General features: G+C 28.3%; 1 protein-coding gene across 2 annotated transcripts in view; it reads right to left on the minus strand.

Moving 5' to 3' along the window:
- The window catches only part of LOC129963443 (transmembrane protein 68-like), a 108,448-nt gene extending 92,463 nt beyond the window's left edge, over positions 1 to 15,985 (minus strand). For both annotated transcript variants that reach the window (XM_056077812.1, XM_056077811.1), the window contains exon 1: positions 15,838 to 15,985. The gene's annotated coding sequence lies outside the window, so the exon portion shown is untranslated. The remainder of the gene's footprint in view (positions 1 to 15,837) is intronic.
- Between the last annotated feature and the right edge of the window lie 3,505 nt (positions 15,986 to 19,490).

Below are 19,490 nucleotides of genomic sequence, written 5' to 3' on the forward strand. Positions count from 1 at the left end.
ACATCTAAAGTATATTACAAATAATATAGTCATACTTTTTATTTCTAAAGTACTATTTCAATGTGCATGAGATTATCGATTATAATTTTCATTAGCTAATCTATGACAATCATATTCGAGATTTTGTTAACAGCTCATCTAGACGGACACATCTTCTAGTAACCAAAGAATTTGCTACATTTAGTAAGGTAGGAGAGAGAAAATCTTTACTTATTCTGAAATTTCTGCCTGTCTTTCTTTTCGGTTTAAGTTCTAAAGTTAAATTTGATTCTCCCAGAAAAATTAGAAGCGATAAACTTCCGAATGAAATATTCTAATTTCTAATTAGGATTTTATATAATGCAATAAGTTTGAATTATGAATGCGTCACAGTTTTTGTATGAAAAACTGCATATCATAATTTATTTTTTTGAATTTTGTTTTTAATAATTCAAAAAATAAAGAAAAAAAAGATAAATGGAGCTAAATTCTAAATTTCTACCTCATTAGGCATATCCTACCAATGTAACTGCGCATTTTATGCTTGTAAAACATTATTTGAGGCAAATAATTGGTAATACTATAGTGATTTTTTTTTGTTGACATTCAATATATCTAAGCACTTTAAAGACTGTTTATATTTTTCGTAAAATATATATATATCGTCAAATAAAAAAAAAACTCTAGATTTTGACGAATTTCCAGATTTTAGACCTCCCTGGATTCGAAATACGCATTTTTTTTTTTTGGAACTTTGTGTCTATGATCAAGATAACTAAAAAACCTTGCACTAGAGGGATGATATTTATTATGTAGTTTCTTCTCCAAATTTGTAGATATCTACCAAATTTTGAACGAAATTCATTCAAAGAAAGTCTGTCCTAGTACAAATGAACATTATATATACAAAGCCTAAAATGGCAGATGAAGTTTGGCACACAAGCTCAGCATTTTAAAAGTGGATTTTTACTGAATATTGAACCACTCTGGCTGACCAGTCCGTCTCTCTGAACTCTTGCATACGTGTAAACGCGATAATTGAAAACCGCTATAACTTATATTTAAGAAATTTGGTAAATGATTTTGTGACTACAATTGCAGTTCTGCCAAATTTTGGTTTTAATCGGTGTCCAAAATACTACTTTGTTTTTCTGATGTTTGGTTATTAACCACATCCCAGCCATTCATCGTCAAAACTCGCACTTTAATAGGCTGCTTCATAACTATTTTCTGTCAATGTCATGCGATTTATAGTATGCAAACACACTAATATATTTATTAGAGAGAATTAGGGAAAGTTTCAAGGAGATAATTCTGTATTGTTTCTATTTTGATTTACTGATCATCTCAAGGTAATACTGTGTGTCCTCACTAACCTCGCATATTAAAATGTATCCTACACTGAGGTCACATTGAGGTCGACCAAACGGAACGTTATTTTAAATGTAAATTATTGTGACATCAGTCATTGAATATATGATGAAACTACTCTGTAAATTATCATATGACTTCTGTTAATAACTCTGTTTCAGAATACTAATATGCGTTGTGTTTAATTTTACTAAACACACTAAAAAGTGTCGTGAGATAGAGATGGGTACTGATAAATATTTATTTAAAATTTCTATATTTAAAAGTATTAGAAATACTTAAATAAGGCTTTGTTTCAATTAAATGTAACAACTTCACATTCGAATAAAATAGTTGAACATCGAATCGTAAGGGCAGTACTGAAATGTGACCACATTACTGCCACATATACATATAATTTATTTTTATTTTTCTCAAATAGTTTTTATACACGTAATAGTGTTAAGAAAAAGAGAGCTTACGAATATAAAGATCGGAAACACCTTTTAAACCCCGTAACTGTTTAGCTCTTCTACTGTTTGATTATATGACATTTTCCGCATTGGAAATGTGTGAATTTATTTAGAAGTTCATGGATATTTGATATGCTTATCGGTTTCGTGCAATTTTGCTTAATTATAGTATCTACCAATGATTCAATTTTCTGGAATAAGTTTAAAAATACGATAGTTTGATGTACTTATGAAGTACAGTACATTTGTTGAAATGTTATGAGAAATCCAATTTATTTTTGCTTTCTCATGTATGAAGTACACAGAGAAGGTATGGCGGTTGTTAGAAAATTCGAAGAACGTGATGAATCTTGACTTTTTAGACCTAACCGAGTCCGAGAAACAAACTGAAATTATGTCTCCCGACTGTCTATGAACTTAACTGAAAGTTTTTTTAAGATTATCGGTTTGGTTGTTACATTAACGTCCCGTTTTTAAAACAATATTAGTGCTATTTGGGACGAACCTTGTAATTTTGAACCGTGGTCAAATGAAGAGGGCGACACCCGAGCTTTCCCCCTTTCCAAATTACCATACCACACCACACCAGCTGGAGGGCGTTTGGTCTCGACGGATTTAACGTGCACCAAACCAGCTTACATGACGGTTCTTCGGTAGAATCGGGACTCGAGCTTGAAACCCACCGGTTCTGAAGCCGAGACCTTACTAACAGGCCATTGTGGCCCTTTGAGACAGGCGGATGAAATTAAATTTGTAAGTTCTATAATATTTTGAATGAAATCCATTCAGAGGAATTATATCTATCCGACTGCCAGAAAATAACACGATAAACACAAAACGATGAGAGCTAGATGGATAAAATTTGATGCATTTTGAAGGGATTTCATATCTAACGTGTAGATATATATTAAATTTGAAACTACATCCGTCAAGTGGCTGTCTTTCTGTCTGTAAGTAGGCGATTTTCCTACTACAGTTGTAGCTGTGTGTCAAATTTTGGCTTCAAGCGGTCTGGAAAAAATGCTTTCAAAATACATATTTGGCGTTCTGGTGCTTGTGTATTACTTTTGCTACATTGTACTCTAATATGTTGTTTCGTAACTGTCGCGCAATAATGGCAAGCAATTAATAATACAAAAGTACACTGATTGGGCAGTACACAATACTTTTACTTTCTCTTCGAAAATGACTCTTCCCCAAGTTTATCGTAAAATGTGAATCAGTGTGGATGCGGTTTTCCTTTTGAATCCGATTCAAGGTTAAGAATATCTGCTTCTTTTGAAAACTATATGATAGCAACAAATAACAATTATTCCTTTGCCTTGATCATTGAGGCCTCCAGCAGAACTTTTATGCACGGGTGTCTTGGTAAAACTAGTTATTTCATTTACATATACTCTGTAAGTAAAAACATTTGGCCAGATGATGAAGATAATTATATATAATTGTCCATACCCCATTAATAAACCCAAGAAACGAAATGTTACTTTACGTTTCCTGCATAGCAGAAAAAATTAAAACTGAGTTCCGGTTAGTAGATTAGTGATAACTAAGACACACGATCCTTTCGGATTTGCTTGACTGTTTATAAGGAAGCAAATAAAGGAAAACTAAAGGATATAAAATTATAAGTATTCTACTTAAAGATTTAAGAAAGCAAAGGAGAAAATATTTCATAAAGATATTCGTGACTGTAATACGTTAATTGAATGCTTCACCGCATTGAACTACGAATTTAAAATGAATGATAAAAATGTTTCTTCAATAAAATAAAAAAAAAGAAACTTTATTGAAAAAAAGTTGGATGTGAAATTATTCAAAAGAAAATCATATTGTTCACAAATGGAAAATTCATATAAAAGTTTTTAAAATGAATGCATTTAAAATCATTTAAACTAAGCATGGAACAACGCTGTTTTTCAAATTTAATTCATAAAAGACTCATTCGAAAAGAAAATTTTTAAAAACTTTATAATTTTAATTAAATCTTTTGCAATTTAAATTGATATATTTCATAATTAGAATAATATTTTTCTCTTCAATTTCAGAATTAAAAAGTTTAACAAAAAAAAAAAAAAAAGAGCTGTTTTGGTTTGTAGCGAAGAAGGACTATTAGTTTTACAACATCGCAAAATTTGCTAAACTGATTTTATTTTAAGCTTCTGTTTGCAACATTATATTAATCGAAAAATGGGTGAAGTTTTTTCTCCTCAATTTATTTTATAATTATTTAAGAAGAAAATTAAATTTTATTCAAATTTAGTGATATTTAAATCTTTGTTAAAATTCCATTATTTTATTCGGTAAGTTCGCAATAGACATTAGCCCCTTTTGTTACAATATTAAATTACTTTAGTCTAAAGTGCTGAAATTTCCAAAAATGATAATTCAAAAATGCATGATTATTTAATTAGAAATGAAACAAATGATAGTCAAAATAAAAAATAATAAAGTAGACATTCGCAATCAGTAATAAAGTAGACATTATCAGACAGACAGAAATAAAAACATAATTTGAAAAATGCTGGTTTCGGACTCGGGGAAGTCGGAGATATCGATATTTATCATTTGAATATCGTTATTCAGTATTGAATATCGATATTCAATATTCGAATATTCAATATTGAATATTCGAATTCAATAGTGAATATTCGAATTCAATAGTGAATATTCATCATTTGATTCGAATTTCGAATTCGATATGGAGTATCGATATTCATCATTTGATTCGAATTCGATTTTTTTCGAATCCTGATGGCTGTCTTAACATGTAATTACTTCTGGTGTAATAGGTCTCACTAAGAAAGAATTTCACAAAATTTTGATAAAAAATTTAACGAAATATTAATAACTCTTTTCCTCCACATTATCGGAGTAAAGTTACTACGAAAACTATTTCTACATCACTTTAAAATTGAAACATAAGTCTTTTAGATATAGCTATTTTAATTCTGTACAATGCTTTCACTAATTTTCATAAATTACTGAAATAATTTTTACAAGAAAATTTTTTATTGCTTTAGTTATTGTATTTATCTATACATATACTCATTGTTACGGTATTGAAAGATTATCTGTGTGACGTTTCCATTTCCAATGGCACGTTTTCTGTGCTATTTTCATGCCCCGATGTTTCGAACTGGAAATTCGAATCTTTTGTAAATTTTGTGCACCATTCGTGTTCTTTTAAATGCTTTGCATCTTCTGAAATGCATTCCACAGCAATTTGCCATTTTATGAACACTAGTGTTTCTTCACAGAGATCTGAAGAACAATACATAGAATATTGCAATGAATCATATCATTGTGTTCCATTGCAAAGTTCTGAGGAAATTCTCCTATTTAAGGATTTGCCGTTGAAAAAAAACATACCTTTTTGTGTTTATAATGCATTTGTGTAAATATATTTTAAAGGAGAAACCAAAACACACAGAATTTTCGAGCAAGCAAAACAACACTTGAAAAAAGAGTTTAAAAAAGATCGAGTTTGTATTATAAAAGTAAGGAAACATATCTAAATGAAAGTTAATATAAATATCATATCACTGTTAATATAAATATCTATCACCTGTTTGATCATTGAAAATGAATGGGATAATTTTTTGATTTAAATAGATGAATATTATAAAACTCCAATGAATGAGATGGCAGATACGAAATGTGAAGTCGAATACTTTTGTTAGTATTCAGAACTTAAGAGAAAGAGGTGAAAGGGAAAGTGTATATTTTTAATTTTTAATGAAAGAAATTATTATTTATCAGAGACAATAGAATATATTATGATTTATTGCTGTCACATGCTTTGAAAAATAAATTATTTATAATATGATAAATTTCTTCTGGAATATATTGTTTTCTTTTATTTTTGAATAATACTAACTTGAATTGGATCCTAGATAGAAATATTTTCACGCAAGATAGAAATACTGTCATGTGACAGAAAATAGCGAGGACATGAACAATGAGAGTATTAAATGTTTTTAGATCGCTCTGCAACTGAGCAAAAAGAAACTGGAATGATCGATTTATAATTAGTTTTATTATTCTTTGCTTGTCAACATTCAGCTTCATTCTTATGTTCTTTCTTTATCATTTTTTTGTGTTATTTCTTAGCTAATTTTGAAGTTTTAATTGGTTACAGCTCTTATATTTATATGTATAGCAATGATATATAATGGGTTCAAAATATTTCTCCGAAAAAACATTCAAATCGAAATTTAGCAAATATTTACAATAAGAAAAGCAAGGCATCTAGAAATTCATCTTTTAATTTAACATTAAGCAAGTTGATGTGTTTATTATATATATATATATATATTACACACAAAGGCAACTGAAATCAAATCGAGTATTTTATGAATAAAAGTAAAAGAACACAACTGAGGATATTCAATTCGTTTTCTTGTATGTAATTTACATGTTTTTGCTGCTAGGTATGGTTTTTATCTGACTAAAGTGAAATCAAATGGCTTGAAGTCCAATTGAAGGATCACCAACTTTCTGTTTAATCAAATTTTGGTCAAGTAGAATGCTGAAATATTTCCTTTTAACCCTTTAAAGGGCCATTTTTTTTCTAGTCATATTATGTTAAAATATTTTTAGGCTTGAAATTAGAATAAGAAATAAGGATTCATTTAGCTTATTAAATTTAATTTGATTAATTAATTTGGTTAATTAATAATTAAGTATCAAATCAAGACGCATCATTTTGTGTAAAATAAAGAACTAAAGCATCTAAGTTTCTGTCTTTCTGAAAAAATTTGTCAGAACTTATGCCAACCTACATAAATTCATACAAAGATTGATAAATTTGGTGGGAAGCATACTTCTCACGTCCCTAGAAAGGGTTAAATCACTTTTTAACAATGTTGTCTAATTTTTATAGAATTGATTCGATTTATAAAAACAATTTATGTCATAATTCCCTTCTTACTGATCATTAACACTTTAACTATTTGTGTTTTTTAACTTCCAGTACTGAATTATTCCAATTTTCTTTTAATGTACTCAAAATATACTTTCTTCTCTCCAATAGAGATATTTACACGCATCTTGACATTATTGGTACTTTCACATCTGTGTGATTTATAAAAGTTTTTTTCTCTAGCAATATTGTTCATTAAAGTTACAAAATATAAAGCATCAATCAATTGAAACATAATAAACTTAGCTGCTTTTTATGAAATGATACATGTAAATAAATGTGACTTATTGAAGAAAAAACATTTAAATTAATTTTAATTTAATCCTTTCTAGGGCCGTGGGAAGTATGCTTCCCATCAAATTTATCAATCTTTGTATGAAATTATGTAGGTTGGCATAAGTTCTGACAAATTTTTTTAGAAAGACAAACTTAGATGCTTCAGTTCTTTATCTTACACAAAATGATGCCCCTTGATTTGTTACCGAATTATTCATTAACCAAATTAATTAATTAATCAAATTAAATTTATCGAATAAGCTAAGTGAATCCCTTTTCTTATTCTAATTTCAAGCCTAAAAATATTTCAACGTAATATGACTAGAAAAAAATGGCCCTTCAAAGGGTTAAATTAATATTAAATAATATAAATTCAATATAAATTAATATAATTTAAATTATTATGAACTATTATATAATTTTATTTGACAAAGTTCTGCATCCAATTAATTTATTTTCATGATACAAGATTTGAAAAGTGTCAAATTTCCGATTTTTTTTTTCGTTTAATATGAATAGCCTACGTATCTTCATATTTTTTTTTGTTAACTGTAGAAATTGGAATCTACTGGCGTTATTTTAAAATTCCAGAAATTATATGTGGTGGATTATTATGAGGAATCGATATCGCATGATTTTCAAAACTCTTAGATGTCTGAATACTTTCACGATGTTACTCAATTTATATAGCATAATATAGAGTGATGTTCTAAAAAGGTTTAAGCAAATGATTTGCACATGACTTATAACATGCTGCCATGGGAAAAAAAAAGGAAATCCTATCAATGGGAGGAAGTATGGGAATTAATAAGCTTTGAGATGAAACCACAACAGTATTGACAAATTGTATCTCCAACTATATTTCGTTTATTACATTGCCTTTTAGATTTGAAGCTAGTTTATTTAACTAATTTTTGAGAATTACTAAATTTTTCATATCCTCAGAAATAGTTTGAATAAAATTCAAATATATTGTGGAGAAAATTCTTTCATATTTTTTTGATTTCTTATCGTTATCATTGATATTTAAATTATTTAATTCAGAGCTTCATAGAGATTAACATAATGTCTAACCATTATGCTGTTCCTAACCCTTACGTTGTTATTATTGACCCACCAATTATTATCAATTATTTTGTAGTCATTATTGATAAATCAAATTATTTATTTGACTTCTCTTCGAAATCTCATCTACAGTATTTTTTTTATTAAACTTTTATAAAATAAAATTTTGAAAATCCTTCTTAGAATTCACACAAATGCCACATCCTTATAAAAACTGTCTAGATGAAACGAAATCTTATTAAAAAAACTCAGAAATCTAAGAATACAAAGATTAAATCATCATCTTTTATCAGGAAATTATTTTCAATACAGCACTTAGAGACAATGCACGGTATGCATTTGGGATTTTCCTTTGTACGCTAGCTAATCGATTTCCGTGGGTAAATGTAAACTCACACACTATATTTTCTCAGTCAACATTACTTCCGGATGGAAGTTAAGAGGAAAGAAAATTGTATTCTGAGGTGGAGAAAGTTTCATAGGAAAAATCGATTACCAATATATTTTTCTTTATAAAAATTATATAAAAACTATTTTGAAATATTTGTTAATTAAAATTTGTATCAGTTTGCTATCTTCGCTCATCCAAATCTAATTAATTTAGGAGGTAAAATATCGCCAGATTTTATCGGATCTGAATACTGCAATTTCCAACATGATGCACCATTCTAAGGAGTGACAAAATAAGAAAAAAAAGTTTCAAAGAATATTGCAAAAAGGAGCCTGAAAAATTAAGCTAAATGGGAAACGATATTTTTTATTAAAATATAAAATGCTACATTTGAAAATAATAATAAAAAAATAAATATGTAATATGTAATAAATATAAAATAATAAAAAAATAAAATGTATAATTTCTCTACAGTAGTTAAAGGTAAATATATACAAATAATGTAAAAGGTACTTTATCTTAATATATTAAAAATTTTACTACAAACGCTGCAAAGTACGAGAGTATACAGCTGAAATAATATTATGCAATTTGTCGCTTACAAAACGAATTTTTTGAAAAAAAATATTTATCTTTCAACAAGTGAGATTAAAATTAAAAGTAAAAAATTTCAATTAACGGGTATTCCAACAACGTCAACGAGAGGTGTCTTTCGCTTTGCCTTTATAATTACTAACCTGCCGAGAATAAAGGAAAGTTCTCCAAACTTTTCAAGGCAAAACAATACAAGCAAAAACAAATGAAAAAAATATTTCCTTCTTCAACTGGCATTTATTTTTCAATGACTTCCAGCAGGCTACAAACTAGAGCGCCTCGGGTCATTTAGTCGATTAATGTTTTTTTCCCAATTTCTCCATTTTTAGTTGTATTCTATAATTGAGACAAAACTGAAAGGAAAGTGTTTCTCTTCGTTTTTTCTGGTTACCGTGACGTCTTATAAAGGAAAGCTGCTCATTTTTTTAGAGCAGCTATTAACGTTTTCCCTGTTGCCGGTAATGGTTGAAAAGGGTCAATTTTAATATTGCTGTCATTGATATCTTAATGAGTGGTTAGCTTTAAACCAGAAAGATGTTATCACATGATGTGCACAAATTGGCCGATATCAGGTGTTCAAGCGATCACCTGATATTAAGTATTCGTATCATTAAGTTTGGATATTTGAGAGAGATACAAAGCTGTATTGAACTTTCCGATTGCCTCTTCCTAGAAATTTAGATTTACTTGTAGCTAAATGATAAAATTTGAATTCATTTTGAGTAAATAACATGGAAATATATTTACCTTTCACTTTTTCTACACAATAGTTTTAAATTTCAATGACAAATGCTGTCTGATGGATTATTTGACAGCGTCTTAAGTATTAAAGAAACGTCTTTTCGTTTTAATGTGAAATCTGTCCAAACGATTTAAGCAGTATGAAAAAATATGGAGATGTTTCAAGAATATAGAGCCAATTTTGATTTTAGTAGTGTTATATTTGGAGCTACTTTAAGGCTGTTTGGGGCCAGACCTTTCAATTTCAAACAGATGCTGAAATATTATTAGGGTAATCCTGCGTTCGTAGCTTCTCTTATATACATAAATTCTTGTATTTCCTTCCACATTTCACTATTTAAGAGATCTGGATTCGGATTTAGAACTGATATAAACTGTCAATACATTATATGGATACTTCTTATTTCTCGTAATTTATAAAAGCTAAATTCAAGAAAAATATGTCTTTCAAATTGGATGATGAACGCTTTATTTAAAGTGCATATCGCATTTATATAAGGTACCATTTACAAATTTACAATAGTAAAATGTTGAAATTTTCCAATTGCAATCCCAAGTCTTATATCTTTTACATAATTTTCAATAGTGAGAAATCTTCGGATATATAATCTTAGACAAATCATTCCAAAATCACCGGAGAGTAGTGACATGACTAGGGTAAGGTAAGTGGAGAATTTGAATTAGCTGAAGAGGGAAAGTTTAGTTTGTTGTATTTAAGAGTAATGCTTTTGTTTCACTTTTATTCTTCATATTCTTAAAAGAGATTCTAATCATATGAGTGAAAAATAAAGAATACAGGTTCTTTAATAACCTGAGAATAAACCAAACTATATTATTCAAAATAAATTAACAAACAGGAATTTAGCAAAAATCTATTAATTTAAGCTCCATATCTAAAAAAAGCTAAGGTACTTTTTAAAATATTTTGTTCTAATTTTGGGGTGGTACATTTGACCATCCTAAGATCATTTTAGAGAAGAGCAAATAATATTTGAGCATACTAAAAATCCACATGGTTTCTTATGGTATATAAGGAAATAAAGTGTTATAACCTCCATATTTATACTTATTGGATATATGCTTCATCTGAAGCCAATGGAAAATTAGGAATAAAGTATTGTTTCTATTTTCAGAGCATAGAAAAAATTTCACTTCTTTGGAAATTGTAATAGTTAGTTCCAAGTTATAAATATTTAACGTTTTTATTGATAAAAGCGATGCATATACTATTATTATCTCTATATGCGTTTTCACTTAAGTTTAGTTTTACCTTTTATCTAAAATGAATACTTTAAATCTCTGTACCGAATTTTATCTAATTCTTTTTGATTTGTAGTTACCGTGGTAATTTATATTCGGATAGACAGCTAGACAGCCAGATTTCTTCAAACGGAATTTCGTTCAAAATTCAACAGGTATCTACAATTTTGAAGTAGAGACCAAATACCAAATGTCACCTCTCTTGCCCAAAGCATTTTTGACTTATTTGCATTCATAAACAGGCTGATGGGCAGAGTTTCAAAAAATTGTTTTTCGTTCTCAAAGAGGTCTGAAATATGGAAATTCGTCAAAATCTCGGGTTCGAACTTTTTGACGATCGCAAAATTTCTGTATATTTCATATTCGAAAAAGAGAAAGAAAAAAGAAAAAAGGAAAAAAAAAGGAGTTTCTTTTTCCCTAAATGAAATTTTCCATACAAAATTCAATTTCTTCTTTTATTGTAGACGCAGTTCAGTGTGTTCATTTTTAAGCCGAGCTTCAACTCTAAAATTGGAAATCTTTCATTGAAAAGAATTTTTAAAAATAATGACTTTTGATCGAATTAAGTACTTTCAAATTTGCTGCTTTGAAATTTAAAGCTGCTGAAAGTCTATTAAAATCACTTCCTGAATTTTAGCGTTGCAAATTAACAATTTTAGCAAAATTTATCATTCGCTGTCAACGAAGAATATTAAGAGGCAATTGTAAAAAATTCACAAACTTTTAGACAGCAAAATAAACTATGAAAGAGTCGATTAATATTTATATTGCGTGCTATTTTCTTTTTAATCAGCATACCACCGGAAGATTTTAGTGTTTATCCGATAAAATCAAATTATAAGATTATAAATTCAAATCTTGTCTCATTGTATATTTTAAACCGAGAAACAATGGCATTTAAATTAACCAGTTTTCTGATGCACTGATTATATTGGCTTTTTTTCTTTCAAATTATTCGATATTATATTCGCTTTAAAAATTTTCCAGTCATGCTGCTTATAGAGAGTAAAAAGATGACAAAATGTCTCATTTAAGAATGAAATGTTTTGGATAATAATTGTAAAACATCATGCAGAAATATGGAGTTAAATTAATGCACAATGTTCAATAATTATGAAAATTAATAAAGTTGCATTATTAAAAATATGTTAGCATATACAACATAAAAAATATTTTACAATTTCCTACTTCCTTTATATCCCTTTACAATATCCTTTACCAATTACAACTTCGTTTTCAATAGTAGTGACTTACACTTTTGTAATCTTTTATAAGTGATCTTTTAAAGAGATTCTTGCCAATTATTTCCGGCTAAAGAAGGAATCTGTATTCTCGTAAAACCAATTCCAAATTAATATTTAATTCCTCAGCTTTAATTTCTTCAAATTTGATGGTATGTCTTTTGTGCCATCATTTTATTTAAATCATTTGAACGGAAACATAATTTTGATTGTAGTTTTACAATAGAAGCACATGGTATTGCGTGATTTTAAAATGTATATTTAGACAAATGTAATTTGTACTTAAAATAGTAATTATAATCTCCCCTCAATTCCAATAATTGCAAAAATTTCCTACATTAAAAAAAATCCTACATTAAACAGGTTTTGCAGAAACTGCATCAAAATATTTTCCTCAAATTATTAATACATTTTTGAATGGATAATGAGTAACTGCAAAGTAAATAACTGCAAAGTAAATATCACATTTAAATGATTTATTATAATTTGAGCTTATAAAAGCGACAAATGTAATTATAAAATCAATGATAAAAAAGATTAAAATATAAAATGCTCTAAAGTAACATTTCCGAAAGAGAGAGAGAGAGAGAAAAGGAATCAATTTAGTAGGATATCAGCTTAATATTAACATATAATTGTTTAATTTATTTCTTGTAAGATTAAAACATGCTCATCAAAGAGATAGATTTTTTTCTGAAATACATCTAGCTAAATTGTACAAATATCCCAAAGTTTTAGACTTTTAAATAAATGATGAAAGTCTTGATTAATTTCTTTATTGTATTCACTTTCATATCGCATGTCACTGAAGCTTTTAACGATTTTCCGATAAGATGAGGCAAAGAGATAAAATGAATTTTGTCATTTGTAAATTTTAAAAGCAAGATATGATATACAAATTTTAAATTTATCCTAAATGCAAGCATTGGGAATCTAACAAATTTTACACCAAAACATGAAGGCCGTACTTTTTTTTTATCACGTAATATTAAGGCTCTACTTTTTATCTGCATTTCTGAACTTGCCATTGATAAGACAATGCAGTTCTTTTAAGGTCAGTAACCCGGGTGTTTGTTTATTTTGTAGAGTTTTTATCTATTACGTTATTTTATCATTTAATAATTCAATGACATTTGCTTTCCTTTGAAAGATTATATATTAATAAAGATGTCTTTGATAGCCATATTTGGTTATTATGTCAGTTAAAGATTTTTAAGACGTAATAAAACAATAAATAGTTAAAATAAAGTTTTTTTTATTTTATATATTATTATATGCATCTAATTATATGATTAGTACAGAATATTAAATATAACTTGATAATTATCAAATTTTTCATCTCCTTCTAACCGAAAAAAAAACTTCTACGATTTCAGAAACCAGCCGATTAAAGTATAACAAATGCAAAGAACTTGTTTAATGTGCACATGAAACTGTCCCGATTAGTTTTGGTCAAATACAAATTCGCGGATGTTTTATTTTTCCTTTTCTAAAAAAGATGATTGCTCTAAATTGAAAGACAAAAATATTTTGACAAAAAGGAAAGAAGCCAGAATTTCTCATTCAACTTCTTATTCTATTCAATATCTCTTTATATATTCAGACCAAACAATCTGCGAACAGTTACCATAAGAAATGTAATTTATACTTTTGATTATTTGAATCAAAAATATTGAAAAATAATTTTAAACAGAATCAAATCACTTATGGATTATTCTTTTGAAGTCCATATGGGATTCTTTTTTATCCTTTAGGAAATTTCACAGCAATTTGTTTTGTTCTAAAAAGTATTTAAACATATTCTAAAAATAATTTTTAATGAACGAAGAAAAGGCTGTTAAAATTTTCATTTAAAAATAAAATGATTTCTAATTTATTTCCCTAGTCTTATCAGAAATAAAATGTGTTTTTTTATATATTTAATGCCAGTGGATTGCGTTGAGTGGTGACACAAAATTCTAACTTCAAAATTTCTTTAGAGGCCTTAAAGTATCCAAAACATATAACAGCTTTAATCACTTTAAAATCAAAAGCTTAAAATCTCAATAAATCTTTATTAAAAATTAAAGGCGTATTAAAAGCTGTTATTATATTTAATGCAGATGCTTAGTATACAAAATGCTTGACAGTCAGCATTTCAGACATTACTACAAAATTCATTCAAAAAGTAAAAATCCAATTGAATTTTTGTAAAAGCAAATTTATAATAACACACTAATAAGTATATTTGTTTATTTTAAATATTTCCTGATTTTCAATCCTTAATTTATAATTCATTATCAAAATTACGGAATGTTTACATTTTCCCCCGAAATTCACCACAGTTGATTATGAAATAAAATTTTAATCAAATTAATTAACTGATAATTATGTTCTAAAAGTATTAAGATAATGTATCGGAATCGAGAGCACACTACTGTAAAAATATTCTATATTTCAAGAAAATATTTCTTTGAAATATTCAATAACTCAAGAAAGATTCAAAAAATATCTGAAAAATTTCTCATTTGCAAAACATGAAACAAGTTGTTTCAGTAAAAAGTGTGTAAATGCGCTGATTTAAAAAGATTATAAGCAATTACTCTGAAGAGAATAGGTACCACAAATGAGAAGTGTTATATTCTCCATTTGATTGGAATTGTGTTAACGACAAAATGAAACATACATACAGGGCCAGAAATCTGTGCATGAAAACATGCTTACAATAATCATGTAAAATATTTGGGGATGCCGATCTATCATAAGAGTCAATAAAAAACACATATTGCTTCCGAGCAACCGTTCCATTTAAAGACTGAAATAATATTGTTGAACGAAAATCGATTATATCAACGAAATTGGATGCAAACACGAGTAATTTACCACACTTAAAACTATAAAGCAATATTTAAAAAGACACGCACTAACTTTGGATTAAAAATAAAAATTATAAAATCAAACCTGTTTACTTTTTATTAAAAAATGTGTTTATTTCAAACTCAAACTTGCTTACCTTTTATTAAAGACTGTTATTAAAGACTGTTTTTAATCCAGTACACGTGATTACGAATTTTTAATCCATTATACATGGTTCCAAATTTTTAATCCAATACACATCAATGAATTTTTAATTCATTACTTCAATAATTCATGATTTAAAATTAGTTCGGAAAACACGCACAAAAAGGAAAATGAAGAAACGAAATTGCTCGCGAATTAAAATTTTGCTATTTCAAGTAATAAATAATTTTGAAAAATAAGCCAAAACTTAGTAAAAACTTTAGCAAAAAAAGTTTGAATTAAACTTTCTGCACAACCATATCTTTTAAAGAGTATAAACATTCTAAAAATAAAACATTAATATAAAATGTAATTGGAAACAAATCATGAAAATTCGAATCCCAAACTCTATTGTTATGCCATTTTATTATTATTATTTGTTATGTCATGAAGTACAATTCCAAATTTCCATCCTTATTTTACAATTCCAGTTTTGATTTTTTAACTTTTCAAACACATTAAATAATACTTCAAAGATAAATAAATAAATAAATAAAAACTTACCTTAAAAACGCCAAAAGGAATTATCTAAACACTTTGTCCGAGAGTGCAAGAAACCTGATGTGATTGTGATTGTTCTTGTTCTGCAGACGATTCTATTTTGATGCCACGATGTACAATGTCAAGTTTTCCGCGTTTTCTCCTAGGAGCGCAGAACGCCGGAGGTTTCTACATTTGACAAAGCTGAATTTGAAACCAGTTTGTTGTCAGTCAGCGCCGTCTATCGTCTATTGTCTCAGTTAACGCTTCAGTTTTCTTTTTCATTACAAAATAGTTCCCTTTTTTACAGTAATCGTAAAAACACTTGCGTTTCACTTCCGTTTTTTTTTAAAAATTTTTTTAGAAACTGAATTTTTTAAAAAATAAATGAATGTAAAGCGAATAATAAATACAAATATACAGCTCAAAATTCTGTCACTTTATTTACTCAATTAGGATACGAGTTGAAATATATTTAATATCAAACGAACATAGAGAAACTGAAATTTTTTTTATCAAAATTCTTTAAAAAAGTATTTTAGTTTCGTTTTTCCTGCTGTAATATTCTTTTTACTAAATGATAAAGTGAGATTTTACTACGTGAGATATGAACGAGATAGTTTAAAAAGATAATATTTACAAATTAAATAACGAAAACAATGAAATACGAATGATAAGGGAATATTTTTTTTATTGAACAGTATTTCTTCAAGTGAATTAAAATGGTTTTTATTAAAAAATAATCATAATGAAATCATCTTAATAATAATTATTATTATAAATAAGGTTTTTAAAATTTTAAAATGTTACCAGTACTTAATAACTTGGGCAGAGAAAGTTTTTGCGTTTAAGAAAAAATTAGAGTGCGAAAAAAACTAATCTCATTCTAACCTCGTGCTTTCGGATTAGAAATATTGGCTTTTTGCCAAAAGTGTTTGATTGTTTTTAAGAAGTTCTAAATTTCTTCATTATGAGATTTTTATTTTTATCCTGTGATTAAAGATTTAATTGACAAAATACCAAATAAGCCAAGAAAAAAAATATTGTAAAAAGAGCAGCCACAATTAATATAATATAATGGAGATTATTCTTTCTTTTTTTTTTAGAAAGTCCATAAATAGTTTTAGTTTTAATTATGAAGCTTTCTTTCTTTGTTATAAAAGAAATGAGCAAAATATTGCAATTATTAAAAATTCAACCTTATGAATTGATATTTCAGACTCGAATGAAGCTGAAACAACCAGTTCTGAAATGATGTTCATGCATATGAGATTTTTAATTATTAATTTTATTTTTATGCCCTTGGAATTCTAACTGCTTCGATGAATGTATTAAATACATTTATTTATATGCGATGTATGTGTCTAAAATTTTATAAAAGCAACGTTTTGACTGCTAGACGATAAATGGGTTCTAAAGTAATTTTTGAACTGAGAAAACTGAAATCTCGGACGAGTTAATTGGCCCATTTAGCTCAAAGGGGAAGAAATGAAGGAAAGAGGGATTTTCATTTCGCTATAACTTTCTTAGTACTGAAGATAGAAATGGTCCAATTATCCAAATTAGCTCCTCATTAAGTCGAACAACCTTTACATTAAAAGTTTTCGATAATTGCATTATCTTAGAAGTTAGGGGCTGAAGTCATTTTCATTGCCAGATAATAACTTAGATCTAAAGGAATCTACCTTTGTCTTTCTGCTTGACCAGAAGAATTTTTTTTTTTTTCAGAATGCAGTAACAAAATACTATCAATTCTACGAAATCAGTATCAAGAAATTAGATTTTGTAGAAGTGTCCGAATATAAAACTGGCCTCTCTTTCTCTCTCATGTTTCAAAGGCGAGTGATAAGTAAGTAGCAAAAGAGAAACGCATTTAATAAATTAAGCATTATTTTGTTATTTTATTAAAGTTAAAAAAAAAAATTCTCAAGGAACTTTCTTTTTTTTTAATTCATAATTCTCGAGGATTTTTTAAAAATCCTAAAAAAATGCCTAAGAATCTTGAATTATACAATCAGAATTTTGACAGAAAACTGAATAAATCATGTATGAATATGCATTTCATTCAGAAAGTAGTTAAGAGGACTAATAATAAAGTTTGGCGAAACAAATTAGTTTTAGAAATTTAATGACTTAATAGAAAATCCAAATATCCAGTTATACGAACAACCTATCCTCCGAAACTGTATCCAACCTATCAAAGATTGTTAGCATGCAATCCTTGATCGAATATTCAAGAACAGATGCTTCATTAAGACGAGATATTAAGTGGAAAGCTCAGTTCCTCTGATTTATCACATTTAGATTTCATTGGAAGAGAGACTGGTACAACAAAATACAGTTTTGACTAAATTTTGGCTATTGAAAATTTAGCAACAGCTGATTTCAGATAGCAATAATCCGTATTATAAATATGATAATCCGTAATATTATGAGAGTGGTCTTCATAAAACTTTCTCGCCTACTCTCTAACAAAGATGTTATCCAAGTGAACGCCTTGCATGGTATTGACGTACAATAGCTGGGAAGTATTGATTTTTGGTGTGAACTTAGCCTTTTTACTGAATCTACCGTGTGATATATGACGAGTGTTTAGGCGATTAATACCTGGCATGTGATCAAAAGTATCCAGAAAAAGAATTTAGTTTTCAGGCGCGTTCTTCCCTACCGATTGAAACAAAAATTTACTAAATCAAAAGTCTAAGTCACAAATTTACTAAGTACTACTTTAAGTCGCAAAATCATTGACCAAATTTAATATATTTAAGTCGTGTTTACATGTTTCCGAAAGTATAGACTAACAGACGGTCAACCCCCTAGTTTTATTTCACTCAAAATTTGATAGGTGTCTACAGCATTGATATCACATTTAAGTACTGAATAAAGGCCGGGAAAGCCTGGTTGGTAGGGGGTTGGATTCACATCCCGAGGGTTGTGAGTTTGAACCCTACCGGCAGAAGACTTTCCGTGTGTGCAGTGGCTGGCACATGTATAAATCTGTCGTGGTCACAAAGTCCTCCATGCCGAAATTAATACCACTGGGGGTACTGGTTCAGAGGTGATCGTCCTCTGATTCAGGTCTAAATTGCGATCTGTGATTGAAAAGCGTGAATGAAGCCCGTAAAAAGGATTGTAAAGTGTAAATAACTAAATCGTACTCTTGGCCCTAGATGGCGCTACTGAAAAACAAGAGACGCTCTCTCGGCTTAAAATCGCTTTTTTCAGCGGGCTTCAAGTGCTATTAGAAACAACAACAACGTACTGAATTTCATCCATCTAGCTCTCTCCGTTTTAACTTATATTCGAACAGCCGGAAAAACAGACTTGCTTTGAACTGATTTCACTCAGAATTTGATAGAAATCTACAAATTTGACTTTAATCCTGTATACGAAATTTCCGTCATCTAGCTGAAAGCGTTTTGAGTCATCTGTGTCACATACACACAGTAAAACGGACTTTTTTCAAAAATGTGTTTTTCGAACTCAGGGTGTAGGTCTAAAACTTGTAGATTCGTCCGAATCTCGAGTTCGAACTTTTTGACTTTTACTATACTTTCTTTATGCTTCTTATACAAGAAAATAAAAATCTATAAAAATGGTTGAAACAGTATAAGAACACACTGTTCTGTATATATATCAAATATTCCCGCATAATTGAAACTAGTAATAATGATTAC

Source organism: Argiope bruennichi, chromosome 3 (genome assembly GCF_947563725.1).
Source record: "Argiope bruennichi chromosome 3, qqArgBrue1.1, whole genome shotgun sequence".
In the NCBI taxonomy this organism is placed as follows: domain Eukaryota; kingdom Metazoa; phylum Arthropoda; class Arachnida; order Araneae; family Araneidae; genus Argiope; species Argiope bruennichi.